At 40.8% G+C, this 18,074-nt stretch overlaps 1 protein-coding gene and 1 pseudogene across 2 annotated transcripts in view; one reads left to right on the top strand and one right to left on the bottom strand.

Annotated features, from left to right (window-relative positions):
* Positions 1 to 18,074, bottom strand: part of HMCN1 (hemicentin 1) — a gene marked incomplete at its 3' end in the record, with an annotated part of 469,132 nt that overhangs the window by 408,269 nt on the left and 42,789 nt on the right. The gene's annotated exons all lie outside the window — the stretch shown is intronic.
* Positions 1,976 to 2,677, top strand: LOC308265346 (mediator of RNA polymerase II transcription subunit 7-like; annotated as a pseudogene). Its single transcript has one exon. The product of its transcript is annotated as a mediator of RNA polymerase II transcription subunit 7-like (transcript).

Here is an 18,074-nt window from a genome sequence, read left to right on the forward strand (position 1 = left end):
TCAGCAGCTAAAATGTTAATTAAAATAACTCAATGATTTAGACACTCTTATGGTATTTATGAGTGATAGAATAATTTCCCTCCAAAGATGTCCAAAGTCTAATCCCAGAATCTGAAAATGTTACCTTGTATGGTAGAAAGGACTTTATAGGCATAATTAAAATAAGGATTTTGAGATGGGGAGATTCTCCTAGGTTAGTTAAGGTGGTGGGTTAATCACAAGGGATCTTATAAAATGGAGAAAGGAAAGTCAGAGTCAGAGGAGATGGGACAAGGAAGGGAGCCTGAGCTGAGGGGTGCAAGTGGCCTGTAAAATCTGGAATAGGAGAACAGATGAATTAATTATCCCCTAAGCCTACACGAGGAAGCTGATACTGTAGACAACTTGATTTTTGGCTTTCACAACTGCGAGTTAGTGTTATCTTAACCTACTAAATTTGCAGTAGTCACTTGAAGCCATAACATGAAACTAATGCAGGACCACTGTGTCAAGAACTATAAAATGTATGAGTCACACTAGAATTGGCATAGATTGTGCTAATCTGAAAGTGTCCATACATAAAAAATATATATGCAATTGTTACAACATTTCTTAATGGTCACTCATGTTTAAAAGCCTTTTGTTTAAATAACTATGACTTAGTCTACTATAGTGCGAAGGAGTTATCACTGATTTACCAGTGACTGGCAGTTAACAGCATGGTAGCCCTGACTACGAAGAGGTATGTAAAACGCCAGACATGGTGGCACATGTCTGTAATCCCAGCATTCGGGAAGTTGAGACAAGGGGATCGCGGTTCCTGGACAGTCTCAGATACTTAGTGAGGCCCTTTGTAACTGAGTGAGACCCTGCTTCAAAATAAAGAATCAAAAATAAGGCTGGAGGTGTAGCTCGGAGGTAGAATACGCCTGGGTTCTGTGCCCGGTACTGCAAAAAGAAGAAAAGGCGATAGGCATAGATGTGATGGACAGGCACAGGAGCTTTGTGAAGGAATGGCGAGTAGCCAGAAAATCCCCAGGGCAACTGTTCTGTCATATCTGCACGTTAACAGGTACAAGTCATCTTCAAAGATTTAGATATGAAGAATAATAGAGCATAAACGCCATTGCTTAGTCTATGTAATGGCTTTTTAAATTATATTTTTATTTCTAAAAAGAGAGGAAAAACTACTTAAATAATGTCCTGGGGCCGGATGGGTTGAGTTTATTTTTGAACACGATATCCTAGGGAGCTAAAACATTTCAATATCAATCCCACTATGGATTGAAATAATTCTGGTCTGGGACATTCTGAAGAAACTATTTTCTACTCAAAAAGCACTAAACCACCAATAAATATTAGCAGGGTCCTTTAAACAATTTTCCTTAGAGTTCCAAAGGGCCTGTGACTCTGTTAAGATGCTGTCTCTATTTCCCACTTACCACAAGGATTTGATTGGGAATGCCATTTGTGGCCAAAGAAGGACTGAATGCTCTGTGGTCCACGCAAATAGAGTGATTCCTTTTATCAATAGAGTGATGACCCCTTATAAAGTAAACCAGTCATTCTTATCTCCACATCTCCTTTCAGAGTTGTCCTTCTAAAAGGACCTCTGCATTCTTTTGAATATTTATTATAGGTATTTTTTGATGTATCCATGTCTTCCTTCAGATAGTGAGTTTGTGGAAGGGTAAGATTTATCATCTCATTCATGTCTCTCTCACTGCCTAAAAGATAAAAACATTTGATAAATGTTTGCTCGATTAACCCATCTACCTACCAGTCAATGTTATGAGGGCCCACACCTCTGTGAAGTATAACCTACAAGAAATGAGCACACATTGTCTATTGCAAGCTAGGAATTTGCATGGGTTTGCCTAAGCTACTTAGGCTTCCCCTGCACATTTATGATGTGCTAAAAAATTATATCGGCGTTTCGGCTGCAGTGGCAAAGGCGCCTGGGAGTGTAAACGCAGAGCTGAGGTCTTGATCTTCCACAATGGGTGAACCTCAACAAGTGAGTGCACTTCCACACCTCCAACGCAGAATATGGAGGAATACACAGACGAGAATATTCAAGAGGGCCTGGCTCCCAAGCCTCCGCCTCCAATAAAAGACAGTTAAATGATGTTTGGCAACCAGTTCCAGTGTGATGATCTTATCATCCGCCCTTTGGAAAGTCAGGGCATTGAACGGCTTCATCAATGCAGTTCGGTCACAAGAAAGGACTGAGAAAACTCAGTATGTCCATTCTTATTAATTTTTTAGACCTTTTAGGTATCTTTATAAGGAACCCTGGAAGTATAAAACGAGAAGAGAAACTAGAAGATCTTAAGCTATTTTTTGTACGTGTGCATCATCGTATAAATGAGTACCGGCCCCACCAAGCAAGAGAGACCTTGAGAGTCATGATGGAGGCCCAGAAACATCAACAGCTTGAAACGGCCGAGAGGTTTCAGAAGTGCCTGGGAGGGGTCATTGAGATGATTCAAAACTGCCTGGCTTCCTCGCCTGATGATTTGCCCCATTCCGAAGCAGGGGTCAGAGTCAAAACGGAACCAATGGATGCTGATGATGGCAACGATTGTACTGGACAGAATGAGCAACAAAGGGAAAGTTCAGGTCACAGGAAGGACCAGATTATAGAGAAAGATGCTGCCTTGTGTGTCCTCGTGATGAAATGAATGAGAGGCCATGAAGGGTGTTTCTCTTCATTTCTTATTTTGGCAAATAACATATATTAGTTTATTTTCTTTGAACAGTCTTTAAAAAGGCATAACTAAACACATAAAGGTGTTTTTTTTTCCCCTTGAGTCCAGCTTTTCCATTATGAGATGTTACAGGCAGTCATTTCACTGAGTAACAAGCATAGACAAATGTGTAGCTACATTAAGAGTAACTAAGAGCTGGGTGTGGTAGCACATGCTTGTAATCCCTTACTTGGGAGGCTGAGACAGGGGGATCACAGGTTCAAGGTTAGCCATAGCAGTGTAGGGAGACTCTCAACAACCTAGTGAGACTATTTCAAAAGACAAAATTTTACAAGGGTTGGGGATATATCTCAGAGGTAGAATGCCCCCGCCTTTAGTCCTCAATCCCAAACACCCCCACACAGTAACAAGCAAAGTGTTTCTGTGTAGGCTATTTCTGACTTTAGAATTGTAATAAAACTTGAAGATATCCTCAGTAATAGCCAGCTTTCATGCTTGAAAAAAGTAAATTTGCCATTCGCTTTAAAAAAGATGCTTAAAGAGACTGACCTATATAAATGTAAAAGTATGGACCTTATTAAATATTCTGCTTAATCTTCCCAGAGTCGTGTAGCATAATAAGAGAGGAACCTAGTGGAATTAAAAAGCAGGACGTTTACTTTTCCTCCTGATCACTCCTGTAGACTCAGTAACTCATCCTATCCTGCACGGAAATTTAGGGGTGAGGGGGGCCCTAGAAGTTGTTTTATTTTTCCTGTCACTCGGGTAATTGATAAGTTGGGTCCTGTATTCGTGTGACTTTGCGTCACATGACCTCTGCACGGGCAAGGGGGGGGGCCGAAACCCCCGTGAGAATTGGGCGTCCCCGCGAGTAAAACCCCCATCTCGTGAGATGCATACCTCGAAAAGGAGAGCCCGCGTCCTCTATCTTGGGACAGGCGCGCAGGCCCCACGGTGCCTCGCCATGATCCCAGGGAGAGCCGTGCCATTAAAACTTTACAGGCCATGTGTACCGGACCTCTCTCGTCTTTTTCACACTCCGCCGTACTCACATTATTTTTTATTTTACTAGCATAATTTTTCATTTTACTTAACAGTAGTAAGTCCTTTGTTCACTGTAGTTTCGGGCGTTCCCTGTAATAATGAGGATGCTGAGCAGTTAACTAGACATTTCCTTTAAATCTGAGCTGAGGTTTGCTTAAGGCCAGAAACCAGTAACAGGAAAAGGGTTTGGTGGAAGAGACTGCTAGATGTCCGCCAAAGATTTTTGCTTCTTTTTGAGATGCAGTGCTAAGATACGGCTGCCCAGCCAAGGGTCCTGAGTGCGTGTGAGCCCCAGTGAGTGCGTTTAGACAGTGGAGTAAGTAGGAATCCAGGTCTGCCCGTCAAATTTCTCGCATGAGCCTCCATTTTCTCCTACTTGCTATTTGGATGGGTGTATCTGGGATAGCTTTTGAAGCTACTTGAAGATGATAGAGATTCAGTTTGGTCCTTGAACAACTGTGAGGACTAAGCTTTCCTTTAAACCATTTCTCTCCTGGCTAATTTGGCTTTACGTGAGCAAGAAATAAACTTGTCTTTGTTTTAAAAAAAAAAAATTATATCAGCCAGGTATGATGGGCTATGCCTGTAATCCAAGTACTTGGGAGGCTGAGATAGAAGGATTGCAGATTTAAGACCAGCCTCAACAATTTAGTGAGACTCTCAGCAACCTAGCAAAGATCTGTTTCCAAACAGAAAATAAAAATAAATGGGGTTTATGTCAGAGGAAGAATGTCCCTGGGTTCAATCCTTAGTACAAAAAAAAAAGAATTGTTATATCACTCTATTTGAATATATGAACCCATCAGAAGTAACTTAATTTTTCTGAGTATACTAATTTTGTTTCATTTTGGTTTCCATTTTACTTTTTTAGTATACAAAGACAGAAATATATTTGTAGGCAGCTAATTGTTTAAAAATTACTGAATAAAATCAACAAGTAAAACATTAAGAAAAACTCTTCTGGTTTTAAATATTAACTTTTTTTTTTTTGGTGGTGGTACTGGGGTTCCTGGAAACCCTTCTACCTCCGGACTACACTCCCAGACCTATTTTATATTTTTGAAACAGGGTCTCTTATGCCAGCGCGGCTGGCTTCGAACTGCGCGATCCTCCTGTCTCCGGGTCTCCGCCTCCCAAGCGCGGGGATTACAAGCATGCGCCACCACGCCCGGCTAAATATTAACTTTTTATGTTCAAACAAGAAGCTATATTAAGTTAAATGTGATGTCTCAAAGCAAAGGTTTGTTTTCTAGCTTTCTTGAATAGAAAATAAAGAATAAGAATAAAGAAACTACAAAACCCTTCGGTCAGTGATGTGGTTTATCAGCTATGGAACAAGTTGTTACTGACAAAATTAGAACACTACAGAAAAGCAAATCAGTATCCTGTTCCTAAGCCATACAAAATTTTAAGTAGCAGCCATAAAGTAAATGGGTTTACTTTAGGTTGTACACATATCAGTGAATGTGTCAGGCCAATGAGTAGCATCCAGTATTTACCTATGGACTCGGTTAAAAAAGAAAAAAGCCTTTTACAAGGCACCAACTCTTAAGGCTGGAGTAAAATAAGTGGGTGGAGAACTGGAGACATTCTCATCAGAATAAATGAAACAGAATGTTAAGAACTGGCAACTAGAAAAGGCGAAGTTTTACAGTGGGGGGTTATTGTTTAAAATATCTTCAATGACAAAGCTAATGGATTCAGAAACTATAAAAATGAAAACCTCAAAATCTATTGCAATCTTTGTATTAAGGAGCTGCAGCTTATCGCTTGCTGTTTTGAATTTGCTTTCATCATGACCCCAGCTTTTCCTCCTCTCCCAATTCCAATTCTCTGGAATCTTTTTGAATAATCACAATCTCTCATGTTTCTGATTACAATTTTAATTTTTTTTTCAGTCTTGTTCTGGAGATTTAAAACTTACTTGAATAAGAAGTTGAGCTTAGAGCTGGGTGTGGTGCCTTATGCTTGTAATCTCAGAATTTGGGAGGTTGAGATAGGAGGATCACAGGCTCCAGGCCAGCCTCAGCTACTTAGCGAGGTCCGCAGCAACTTAGTGGGACCCTGTTTCAAAATAAAGAATAAAATAGGACTGGGAGTGTAGTTCGGAGGTAGAATACCCCTAGGTCAATCCCTAGTACCTAAAAAAAAAAAAAAAAAAAAAAAAGTTGAGTTTACTATGAAAACATTCTTTCTAAACTCAGATGGGATCTTGCACTAGAATAAAATCCATTCTTATTGGGGTTCACTAAGAGTAAGTGCATTATAGCCCACTTACTCTTTGTAGACGCACTCTTCAGTATCTGGATAAAAGAACAGTAAAAATTTCCCCACCCTTCGAAGGGGTGTGTGTGAGAGAGACTGGAGATTGAAACCAGGGGCATTCTACCTCCAAGCTACAGCCCCAGCCCTTTGTTTGTTTGTTTGTTTGTTTGTTTGTTTGTTTGTTTGTTTTAAAACAGTCTGCAATACTCCTGCCTCAGCCTCCCGAGAACTGGGATTACAGGCACGCGCCCTCATACCCGGCTCACTTTCAGGATCTGATGTCACCGGCATCACCCTACAACATCTATGACCAGTCAACATAAGCTTCTTCTATTTCCTTTTTACCCTCCTTTTTGCATTTTACCATGTCCTCCTTCCTTTTTATTTACATAATGGCAAATCCTTGTGGAAGGCCTGCCATGTGCCAAACACTCTAATAGGCATGAACAGAATAGCTTCTGTTTTTGAGTGTCCAGAGAGACACAGACGTGAAAACAGACTGTGCTTTCCAATGTGACGCCTGCTATTTGGAAGGGCAGGGAGCTCTCAGGGGGCGACTTACACCTAGGGGTCAAGGAGTTTAGGTCTCAGCTGAATCCAAAGTATGGCTAGGAGCTGTGCAGATCCAACAGCTCAATATTAATAAGGACAGAAGAAGAAAAGATAGAAGAGAAGATAGAGGAAAAGATAGAAGAAGAAAAGCATGTTTGGAAGCATGCATGGGAGAGAGATATTTAGAAACACTAATTTATAACATGAGAGCTGCACATTTTGTGATAGGATAATACAAATAAGTTATGTTGAACCTAATATACTACCCTAGCCTCGAAATATAAATAGGTAAATAAATAAAAGGTTTACATGTCATAGTAAAGATTATCAGAAGAAAAAGTGAACCCTAATCTCGTTACTACTCAACCCAGGGCATCTCCACCTCTGTAGAGAATCTCTGGGAGCGTGTGGGGCATTCTTTGCTTGGCACAATAGGGAATGCACCCAGCAATGAATCCCTGGCAGCCAGGGAAGCCACACATCTTGTACACTGCTAGGGAAAGTCCTCCGTCAGAAAGAGGGTCCCACCCAGAAGCCAACAAGGCCCCTTTGAAAAGCACTGCTTTAGGCCATGCAACACGAAACGCCCTTCTCCTGAGCTAGAGGCCCGGCACGTACAAAAGGTGCCCGTGTGCAGGCCTCTCACTACTGAGAGACACACGGAGTCAGATGGCAGAGCCCTGCCTCTGCCACTGGTCAGGATAAAGCAGTAGTATGAAAACCAAATATAAAAAACAGTACTCTAGAAAGGACTGAATGGTCAGTAACATTGCAAACTACAGAAAAAAGGCAAATAAGATGCCGGGCGTGGTGGCGCAAACTTGTAATCCCAGTACTTGGGAGGCTGAGACAGGAGGATTCCAGGTTCAAGGACAGCCTCAGCAATATAGTGAGACTTTTAGCAAACTAAGGAGATTCTGTTCTAAAATAAAAAGTAAAAAAGGGTTGGGGTATAGCTCAGAGTTAGAAAGCCCCTAGGTTCAATCTCCAGTAGAAAAAAAAGAGGGAGTGAGGGAGCGAGGGAGGAAGGAAGGCCATGTCCTATGTTATTCTTTAGATTTCTACCACAATCTGTGGCATGATTCATGTAAAATTTGCAATGCTATTTATGTTGTACAAAATCACAAAGGGATGGATATGCCTGGCCTGATTTCTTATTAGCAGTCAGCATTCTTTATTAGGTCATGGGGAAGATATGGTCATTTTGAACCCTACCTGAGCTATACCGAGGTAGGAATACCAGGTCACCTTAATCCTCAGTGGAGCAACTCGCCAAGGCCTCCATGATTCCACGCGAGTGGCTCACAAACCATTTCACCCCCAACAGGTGCCAGACAGCTCACTATTTTCTAAAACGCCTTCCCTTTCGCTCCTGTTCCTTTTCTTTGCAGAAAAGCCATTTGCCCAACTAGAGAAGCTAGGAATATAAATCTGTGAAGTCAAATGAATATCCAGTAAGGTACATTTTTATAACCATTTTTAATCGCTTTATAGATATCAGTGGTGGAAGTGTCCATGACAAATACTATATGCAAACTTTAATTTTACAAAAGTAATTTATGAGTCTTTAGGAATTTTAACAGAAATGCATGATGTGAAAGCATTTTTACTCTTTCTCAAATACCTATGACACTTTATTTCACATTTCTCAGAAAACTTTGAATTAGTGAATATTTGCTTTTAATATCATAGACACTAAAGGGCAAATAAAAATAACCAAAGCCCCATGACTTCTTCAAGCTAAGTATGGAACACTGTTACTGAGTAAATTATTTGAATTATTTTTTTCTGAATATAATTTTATAAAAAGAAAAGAGACTGCCATTAAAAAGAAAGACTGCCATTTGGGGGGCAACATTGTGTCCTCACAAAATAAAACAAAAGCCCTGTTCTTCTAAGCGCAGACTTGGACATACCAATGCACAGTCCAAGCAAGCTCAGGAAGTGTTTTAGTGATATTCCATTATCCCTGGAGACACTTCAGCTCATGAAAATACCAATGTCTAAGGAATGGAAATTACAATGGCCTCCTGTGAACGCCCCCTCTAGGCTATCAGGCTAATTTAAACAATATGGCAGCACTCCAACAAAACCTCCAGCCCAGGTCAAAATGTCTATTACTTAAAAGCTGATCTGCACATTTATCTGTCAACAGTACATCTTTTCTACTTCGGGTTCCACATGTTTTATATGTCCCACCAAAATTTAAAAAAAAGGTAATGTATCCTAATGCAATATTAACTTTTACTATCTCTCAGTTGTTTGGGGTTTGCTTTGTGTTTGAGGAAGGGGCAACAGGAGGGGAAAGCTGGGCATAGCACCTTCCACATGTGTGTCCAGATGTATCAGACTGAGTAATTATGATGCCACTGGATCACATCAATGAAGCTTTGTCCTTTATTATTATTATTTTTGTCTGATGTGTTAGCATTAGAGAAATATCAAAGACTGCAATAACCTCTAAAGTTTTTCAAAACAAAAATCAAAATAGAAGACAATATAGTATAATTTGAACTCACCAAACTGTTAGACTAGAGTCAGTTTAACTTAATTTGCTGGGTTATGGCCCATCAAAACAAGTAAAACTAATTTTTAGTTTAGACAGATCTGCTACCTTGGGTGTCAGTACTCAGGGTGGATAGAGGGAAGAGAAAATTTAATATATATTAATTCCACCATAGCCTGCTGAACTCAAACATTTGCACCATTGTAGTTACTACGGATCTACTCTTTGCTCTTAAGTTATTTTACCTCTCTAAGCCTTACTTTATTATTTGATATATGGTAAAAAAAAATAAATCTATAATAAGTAGAAAAATAAAGACAGATATAAAATAAATATTACATATACATATTATAGTAAAAATAAATAATTGGGCCAGGCATGGTGGCACATACCCGTAATCCCAACACCTGGAAGGCAAAGACAAAAAAGTCAGTTTGGAGGCCAGCCTCAGCAGTGCAGTGAGGCTTTTCATAATGTAGTGAGACCCTGTTTCAAAAAAATAGGGTTAGGGGTATACAAAGGAGGTAGAACGTCCCTGGGTTCAATCCTGCGTACTACAAACAAACAGCCTCACAGGATTGAAAGAGAAAATGCCTGTAACCAGAGGGTATTGGGTTCCTTCCTTCACCAGCATCTGCTTAAGCCCGAGATGCTTAACCAGAACACATTCCAGCAGTTTGCTAATTGAGGATTTTAGTGACAGAGAGAATAAAGACTCGCCAGGGAAAGCTGGAAAATGACAATGGAAGCATTTGGGGTTTTTATGGGAGTCGGTCTCCCTTTTTCCCACACTAGCAACTCCCTTCCCAGTGCACTTCCCTGGGAATTCTCAGACCAGACTGCAGTGGATTTCTGTGATGGGAACACGCCTTGTGCTTCAGTCCGCTGGCATCCTGGGCGCTGGCTGCGCTTCTGCCATTCTCTCCAGACCCTAATTCAGTGCGGCATGTGCCTGCTGAGTCCACGGGGCCCACGGGAGAGAATCAAGCCGGGGTGCATGCAGTAAGGAAGCTGATGGAGCTCTGCCACCATCAAACCCAACCTGGCCCCGATTCCTCTCGTTCCTGATAGAAGAGGTATCCCAAAAGCTACATATGTTCTACCTTTCTTGTAGGCCAATTTTGCATCAAGAAAATGCAAATAAAACATAGTTCCCCCATACACACATATACTCACATAAACACACTCAAATCATAGCTTCGAAGAAATTTTATTGGTGCACTGTAATCATACATGAAGATAAAATTCAATGTGATAGAGACATACACGTGCAGAGCAGTCGGTGAACCTTGCCCCTGCCCCCATGCCGCTCCCTGACCCTCCCATGCACCCCTGCTTGACACTGAGATTGGCACTGATAAGTCTGTGTATGCACCTCAGGTCCACTGAAGTGTTTCCATCATTGAGTCTCCCTCCCCTCTCCCGCCTCCCCCCTTAGGCCCCACCCATCACTCCAACTAGGGTTTCTCCTCCTCTGTCTAGAGTCCCTCCTGCACCCCAATTTCTCCCTAGCTTCCACCGAGAAGGGGAAACATCCACCCTTTTACTTTCTGAGACTGACTGGAGAATGTTATGCTAAGGGAGATTAGTCATAGCTTCAAAATTAAAGAAACATATTTTTAACTTGTTAAATTACATTAAAATCGAGGGAGATAAAGAGAAATTATGGCAAAGGAAAGTTATCTCATGTTACCAGAGGCGAGTCAAAAGAACACGTCCCTCCAACGCACATTTCTAACCATCGGGGAGGGCACCAAGGCTCGCTGTACAGTGTTGGCAAATGCCGCATCGGGGTGACACATAATACAGACGACAGGGACTCTAACCACAAGTGGGAAATTAGGCCATTACTATGGCCCCAACCTAGAGACGGGGGAAAACTCAATCGTTTTAATTTGGTTCTGCCATATTTGATTTATGTAAAAGATTCATGTTGGCTTTGGGTCTGGAAATGTGTCCTTCTTCAAATAGTTTTAACATTAATAATTTGCAGATTGAAATCTGCGGTTAAGTACATTTTGAAGAGGGTATTTGCAGCTAGAAAAGGTTTGCATGATGATACACTGCAACTGCTGGAACCAGACAGAGCCACACCAGATTTCCAAAGAAGTCAAAGAAAGCCAAGACGCAAGAGAACCCCAGAGGAGGCCAAGAGCCAAGACGCCATCTTTAATACAAAGCCCAGCCTCCCTTTGCCTATGTGCATTTTCTCCTGAGAGAAAAAATCATATTGCTTCTTATTGGCCAAATAGTGAGCCCCTATGAAGAAATAAATGGCAGAAGAAAAGGATAATCAACATTAATGGAGAAAAAAATAAGAATAAAGACAAAGTATCGGGCACACAGAGAGAACGTGGAAGATGTATTGCATAAATGTAAGTTCCAAACACTGTTTTTTGCATTTCCATGGAAAACCTCATGTTGGGGAAAATTATTTCTGGGCCTTCAATTTGGAAACTAAAAGAGGCCTCCTTGGAGCCTGATAAATAACAACATCATCATGATGTTATGCATCCTTCTTCTAAAATATCTCAAAATGTCTTACAGACATCTTTTTTTGTTAATCTGCATGAGCGACCCTGAGATACACAAGCAGCCTTGGACTGACGGAGGACTTCTCTCAGAACGAGTAATGACTTACCAACCATGGCTGATAAGTGCAGACAGGAATAGGTACTAGGTTCCCCAGTTTATATAACACGACTCCAGCAGAAGACAATGTGGTTTATAAGTAGAGTTAGTCCACAATATAATCACTCAAAATCCCCTAAGTGAGGGGAATGACCTGTGTGTTTTTAAAACATGCCACTAAAGAAGACAAAAACTTTTCAGAATTTTCCCAAGATTGGTTCATCTTAGTGACGCTCTTGATTTTTCAGAACAGAACATTTCCCATCCGCTACAAAAAGGATCACATTACGTTTACCATGTGGCAGGAAGCCTCCCTATTTGGCCTTCAAAGCAGAATTACTGGAGTTCTGAGGCAATATGGCAAAATAAAGCTGAATTTGGTTTTAAAACATGTATCTACTTTATTTCATATATTCCGTATAACATGGAAAGAGAGAAGGACTATGATTTAGTTTGGTAATTTTCAATATTTTGTTATAAATTAGAATTCCAGGAGGAAATTAGCAATTTGAAGCCAACTCACAGAATCTTCCTTCCCACAAACCTAATAAATGAACAAAAATAGGTTAAAACTGACCAAGTGCATGACAAAACATTCAACATCCTTAGCAACCAGGAAAATTCAAATCAAAACCACACTGAGATTTCATCTCACTCTAGTTAAAGTGGTAGTCATCAGGAACACAAACAATGATAAATTCTGGTGAGGAGATGGGGAAGAGGAATACTCACACATAGTTGGTGGGATTGTAAATTAGCACAACCACTGTGGAGATCAGGAAAGAGGCTCCTCAAAAGACTAGAAATGGAAGCACTGTCAGACCGCACTATACCACTCCTCAGTATATTTCCAAAAGAATTAAAGTCTACGATGATCCATGCATCCTTGTTTATAGTAGCACAGTTCACAATAATCAAGTTATCAACCAATGAATGGGTAAAGAAAACATGGAATATATACACAGTGGAGTAAAAAAAAGAAAGAAAGTTATGTCATTTTCAGGAAAATGGATGGAACGGGAGAATATCACGCTAAATGAGATCAGTCAGACTTAGACAATCAAGGGCCACGTGTTTTTCTCTCATGTGTGGAAGCTACTGAGGAGAACAGAAAGAAAAGGCAATCTCTAGAAAATTAGGAGAGAGACCAGTCAGGAAAAGGAAACCGACCAGATGATAGTTTGTGTGCATATGAAAGCATCACTGTGTATCTCTATCATGTGGTACAAATAGAGTGAACCGATCATTTTAAATTGATTTTACAAAAAAAAATAGCAAAGAGGTGAAAGGAGTGGCACCATCTCTATGCCACTTCTTTTTAAAAAATGGTCACCAGAGGAAAGAAAGTGAAGATTCTAGAGCGTGGAACCACCGTTATCCCAAACCAAACCCTACAAACTTTGTAACATTAAGGAAGAGAGGTAAGTGAACACGATTTTAAAATTTTCCATTAATATCGCTTAATTATTATTATTATTATTATTATTATTATTATTATTATTTTGAACTGGGGATTGAGCCCATTCACACAATGTCATATAAAAAAAAACATATTGAACAACTAATATATCCAATCCTGGAAAATTAGTTAGTTAAGGGCATAACAAATAGACCACAAATAGGCCAAGAAATTAATTGATCAAGAAGATACCACAAGCACCCTGGGGGCGGGCGATGGAGCTGTTCACACATTTAACATGAATAGGAGGCAAAGAAATAGCCTGGTGCATCAGAACTGTGCACACTAGGATACTCATAATCCCACTATCACATCATGGCAGACATCCAAAGTTGCACTCAACGTTGCATCCGAAGTCGAGTTATTGGTTGTAACCAGGAAATGCCTCGGAAAGACGTCAGAAGACAAAGCTTTGTGCACTGATGTCTCTGAAAGGCACAGACAGAGAGGAGAGGGCAAAGCACCGGCACGTGTGCTCCTCTTCTCTCTCACACCACTAGCCAGTGGACGGGGGGGGGGGGGGGGGGGGGCAGATACAAAGGATGGAAAGAGGCACTTGAAATTTTAATAGCTTCTGAGTACTGAAAATTATGCAAAATGCGGCTACAATGATTGGTATTTTCTTGTATTGATATATTGCCTTCAGGTTTGCACTTGAACACCATGTCAAGAGACAACGAGTTGCTACATTACTACACCATCAAATTTACTGTTTAGTAAGGTAAGAGTAAGCGATACTTTTAAAGGCAACATGAAAGCTCTAGAGATATTTGGAAATAAGGGCGACCTCAGAGAGATGAGCAGAGAAGCCAGGGCAATGACTGGGGGTGATTAGGAAAGGGCTGGGGAGACAAAGTCATAAAGAATGCATAGCAGAAATAGTGACATTAACATTTACAGAACTGCTAATTCTAACCTAAAGACTTGGGGGGTGAAGGTGAGGTCATAGAGCGGGGACCCCATGGGGAGAGCAACAAGAGTTATGTGTATGTATTTTTCTAAAACTCTGTACCCCGATATGATGTAAAATTATAACACATCCAAGTTTTAAAAAACTGAGAAAAACTTAATAAATAAAGGCAATGAGGATCCCATTCTTAACAACAAATATAACAAAATGAAGCCCTCCAAATGAAAGCGGAAATTACTAAAAGAAAATCTGTAAATTCCTATAAAAATTGAGGATCTGGCTGGGTACGGTGGTGTACACCTGTAATCCCAGTACTTGGGAGGATGAGACAAGAGAATTGTAGGTTCAAGACCAGCCTCAGCAACTCAGTGAGACTCTTAGCAACCTAATGAGACCCTGTATCCAAGCAAAAAGTAAAAAGGGCTGGAGTAGAATGCTCCTGTACTCAATTCCTAGTAACACAGAGACACAAAGATGAAATAAATTAAATAAATTAAAAAATAAACAAAATAAATTAAAAAATAAACAAATAATGAGTATTTCGCCTGAAAGGAGGTAAAAGAAAACAGACATCCTAAACAGGTGACCACTCACATGACAATGTATGTACCGCTGACATTGTGCATTTTATGGAATCATGCTTTCTGTTACTCCAAAATAAATGAAGCATCTTTAGAGCCTAAAAACCAATCTATTTTCCCCATGTTCACAATGGCTCTATTTATTTTATCAAAACAATTTTTCACCAGCAGAAACCTAATGAAGTATGCCGCAGCTTTGGGAATATTTTTCTAATTACAGAAAAAAGAAGTCATGAGAATATAATAACTAAAAATAAAAAGACTTGTATTTACTGCACATTACAGTATGCTTATTTTGATCAGGTGAAAACAGAGTGCACATGCACACGCACGCGTGCACCCGCACGCGCGCGCACACACACACACACACACACACATACCTTACAATTATTGCTGATACTGAATGTTAATCAGTACCTGAAGGCCATGTTTCTCACTTGCCCATGTGTGAGAAATTCAGTGACAGCCACCAACATTCCCTCCAAGGAGGAAAGAAAGCATGTGGTCCCTAAATACAAACTAATTAACACACAGCAAGGCTCTTCAATTAGCAAATGCACAGGGGAGAGAATTTAAAGGTTTATGAAAATCTCTGAGAAGAAAACTGGAGTGAGCTTACAAAGAATTTAAATATGAAAATAATAAACTCAGTCTAACAGTAAATAAAAACAGTAAACACCAATGTCATATCACCTAGTAAATCATATGCTCTGAGCCATGATTTGGGTCACACATGTATGCTAAGCGAGATTGGTCAGTCATAGAAAGTAAGGAATCGGATGCTTTCCCTAATATGTGAAAGCTAGGGTGAAAGGGGTCATAGGAGGAACTTCAGGTGAAAAAGGAGATCCTATAGAGGGGCAAATAAGACAGCCTAACTGTGGGGATGGGAGGCGGGAGAGGGAAACGCTTTAAAGCACATGATGTACTTATTCACATCATAGTCAACCACTAAGCCAAGCATGGGAGGGAGGGATGGGGAGAGAGTGGGGTAGGTTCTGGGAGGGGGCTGGCTGAGTGATGTGTGCATGTATGTCCACACAAGTTTTTACTTCATTATGATGTATAAACACAATGCACCAATAAAAAAAAGTATAAATAAATAATAAATAAGACCCAAGACTCCATAGCAGGACACTTTAACATACAGAACCAATCCATAAAAGCTATAAGGAGAAAGCACGAGCTCTGTCCATCTCTCACTTATTAGTGGCACGGTCAATTACCATAGAGGACAGCAGAGGTTGAGAAACAAGGCTGACCTCTTTCAACAATGTGAAAGCTTTCACCAGCCCAGCCTAATAAACACATGTTCCCAATAAGTCCCCCAATGAATAAGCCCCTTTCAAAAGAGAAGCAGGACTCACAGGAACACTAACCTCTTGATTAAAAAGCACATACTTAGCCAGAGGACTGGGAAGGCCCCCCGCCCCCCACGATTCGCGGCTAAGGCTGCGTTCACAATCAATTAGTTACATCAAATCCCCTTTTGTCTCCCTCCAGTGACTTTTTATCACCCTGTTACTTGATTCCTGAACAACTGCCTAACCTGGCTTCTGGCCAGATTCCCTGCCAAGTGTGCCTCCCTGGACCACAGGAGCCAGCCTGTGCAGAGATGGCCGGAATGCAGTAGATAAGAGAAAGGTTTGCAAAATAAGCCCCCAGGCTAGGGGAAATATGGATAATATTTGATTAACTACGGAGGTTCACCTGCTCCTCTTCTTACTCATTTCTTGATGTTTTTGTCAAGAGTCTTTCTCTCATCTAGTCCACAACTGCTCAAGGAAGAATACATCCACCTGACAACAAAGATATCACTAAGAAGCTCCCTGGCCATGAGCATCTGCCCTTACCATCGCCGAACCTCAAATTTTTTAACTATAAAGTGGGCATGTTAGTCAGCTTTCCATCACTGTGACAACTACCTGGGACGAACAAGGAGAAAGGTTCATTTTGGCTCACAGTTCCAGAGATTTCAACCCATCACTTGGCTCTGTTACTTTAGGTCTATGGTAGAACTGTATATGATGATGGAAAGACTCTATCTCATCATGGCCAGTAGGAAAGAGAGGAGGAGGAAGATAGAAAGAAGGAGACAGACAGACAGACAGACAGACATAGAGGTCCCAATATCCTCTTTAAAGACATACTCCCTGCCGGGCATGGTGGCGCACGCTTGTAATCCCCGCGCTTGGGAGGTGGAGACAGGAGGATGACGCAGGTTCGAAGCCAGCCGTGCTGGCATAAGAGACCCTGTTTCAAAAATATAAAATAGGTCTGGGAGTGTAGCCCGGAGGAAGAAGGGCTTCCAGGAACCCCAGTACCACAAAAAAAATAAAATAAATAAAATAAAGACACACTCCCAACAACCTAACTTCCTCCCACTGGCCCCACCCCCTAAAGTTTCCACCACCTCCCTATAGCACCACAGGCCGACAACCGAGCCTTTTGCAAATGGGTCTTTGGGAGACATTCAAGAGCCATACTCTAACAGTGGATGAGTTTTGCCAATTCCATTTCTATTTCAAAATGCCATTAGTTTCTGAAACTGAACAGCCAAGAAGTAATCTATCACCTTCCATCACATTTTATTCCTGTTCACTCTCATTTTTTTTACTTTTATTGGTACCTTATAGTCTTACATGATAATGTACCTCACAGTGATGGTGGCATACATGTGCACAGCGCTTGGTGGGCTCCCCCGCTCCCTCGCTGCTCCCCTCCCCCTCCCTTCATCCCCCATACAGGGTATTGAGAGTGATGTTGGGATTCTCACATAGGTATATAATGTCAGTGGGAATGCTTATCGCTCTCATTTTAAATGAGTGTTCAAGCCCCACCCATCTTTATTCCTTCCTGAAAGAGGATTCATTGATGACTAATGATCCACTCTAAACACTCACAATTTCTAGTTTTCTCCAATATCCTAAACTTATCTGCATGTATATCTACTGACAAAGTGAAACTTGATCATTTCAACAACAGTCCTACAAGCATATTCAATTATTGCTTTGCCAGTTGCCAGTTTACCTTCCACACCATTTTTCCTTCCAAATCGCAGGCTAGGATTAACAAAACTGTTTCCTTTCAAGGGTCACTGGGCATTCCCAGGGGGAAATCACATGAATATGCTAATTGGGTCTATCATAGATTTATGAGATTCAAATCCATCTGCTCAGTAATCCATTTATTTATTTCTTCTCTGCTTCCTCCCCTTTATCAAAAAGTAGTTATTCAAAATGTGATTGCTCATTCCAAGCACTAGTCTCCCTCCTTCTGCACTATTCATTTTCATCAAACAACTGTCAGGGGGAAAAAAGATAAAGATTTTCTTATAAGCGCACTCAACGGCCCTCCTCTTTACTTATATTGCATCCGGTCTCCCCACCTTCCCTCCTGTATTAGACACACGACTGTGAACATTGCTTCTCTTTTT

Source organism: Muscardinus avellanarius (assembly GCF_963383645.1).
Source record: "Muscardinus avellanarius genome assembly, chromosome: 7".
In the NCBI taxonomy this organism is placed as follows: Eukaryota; Metazoa; Chordata; class Mammalia; order Rodentia; family Gliridae; genus Muscardinus; species Muscardinus avellanarius.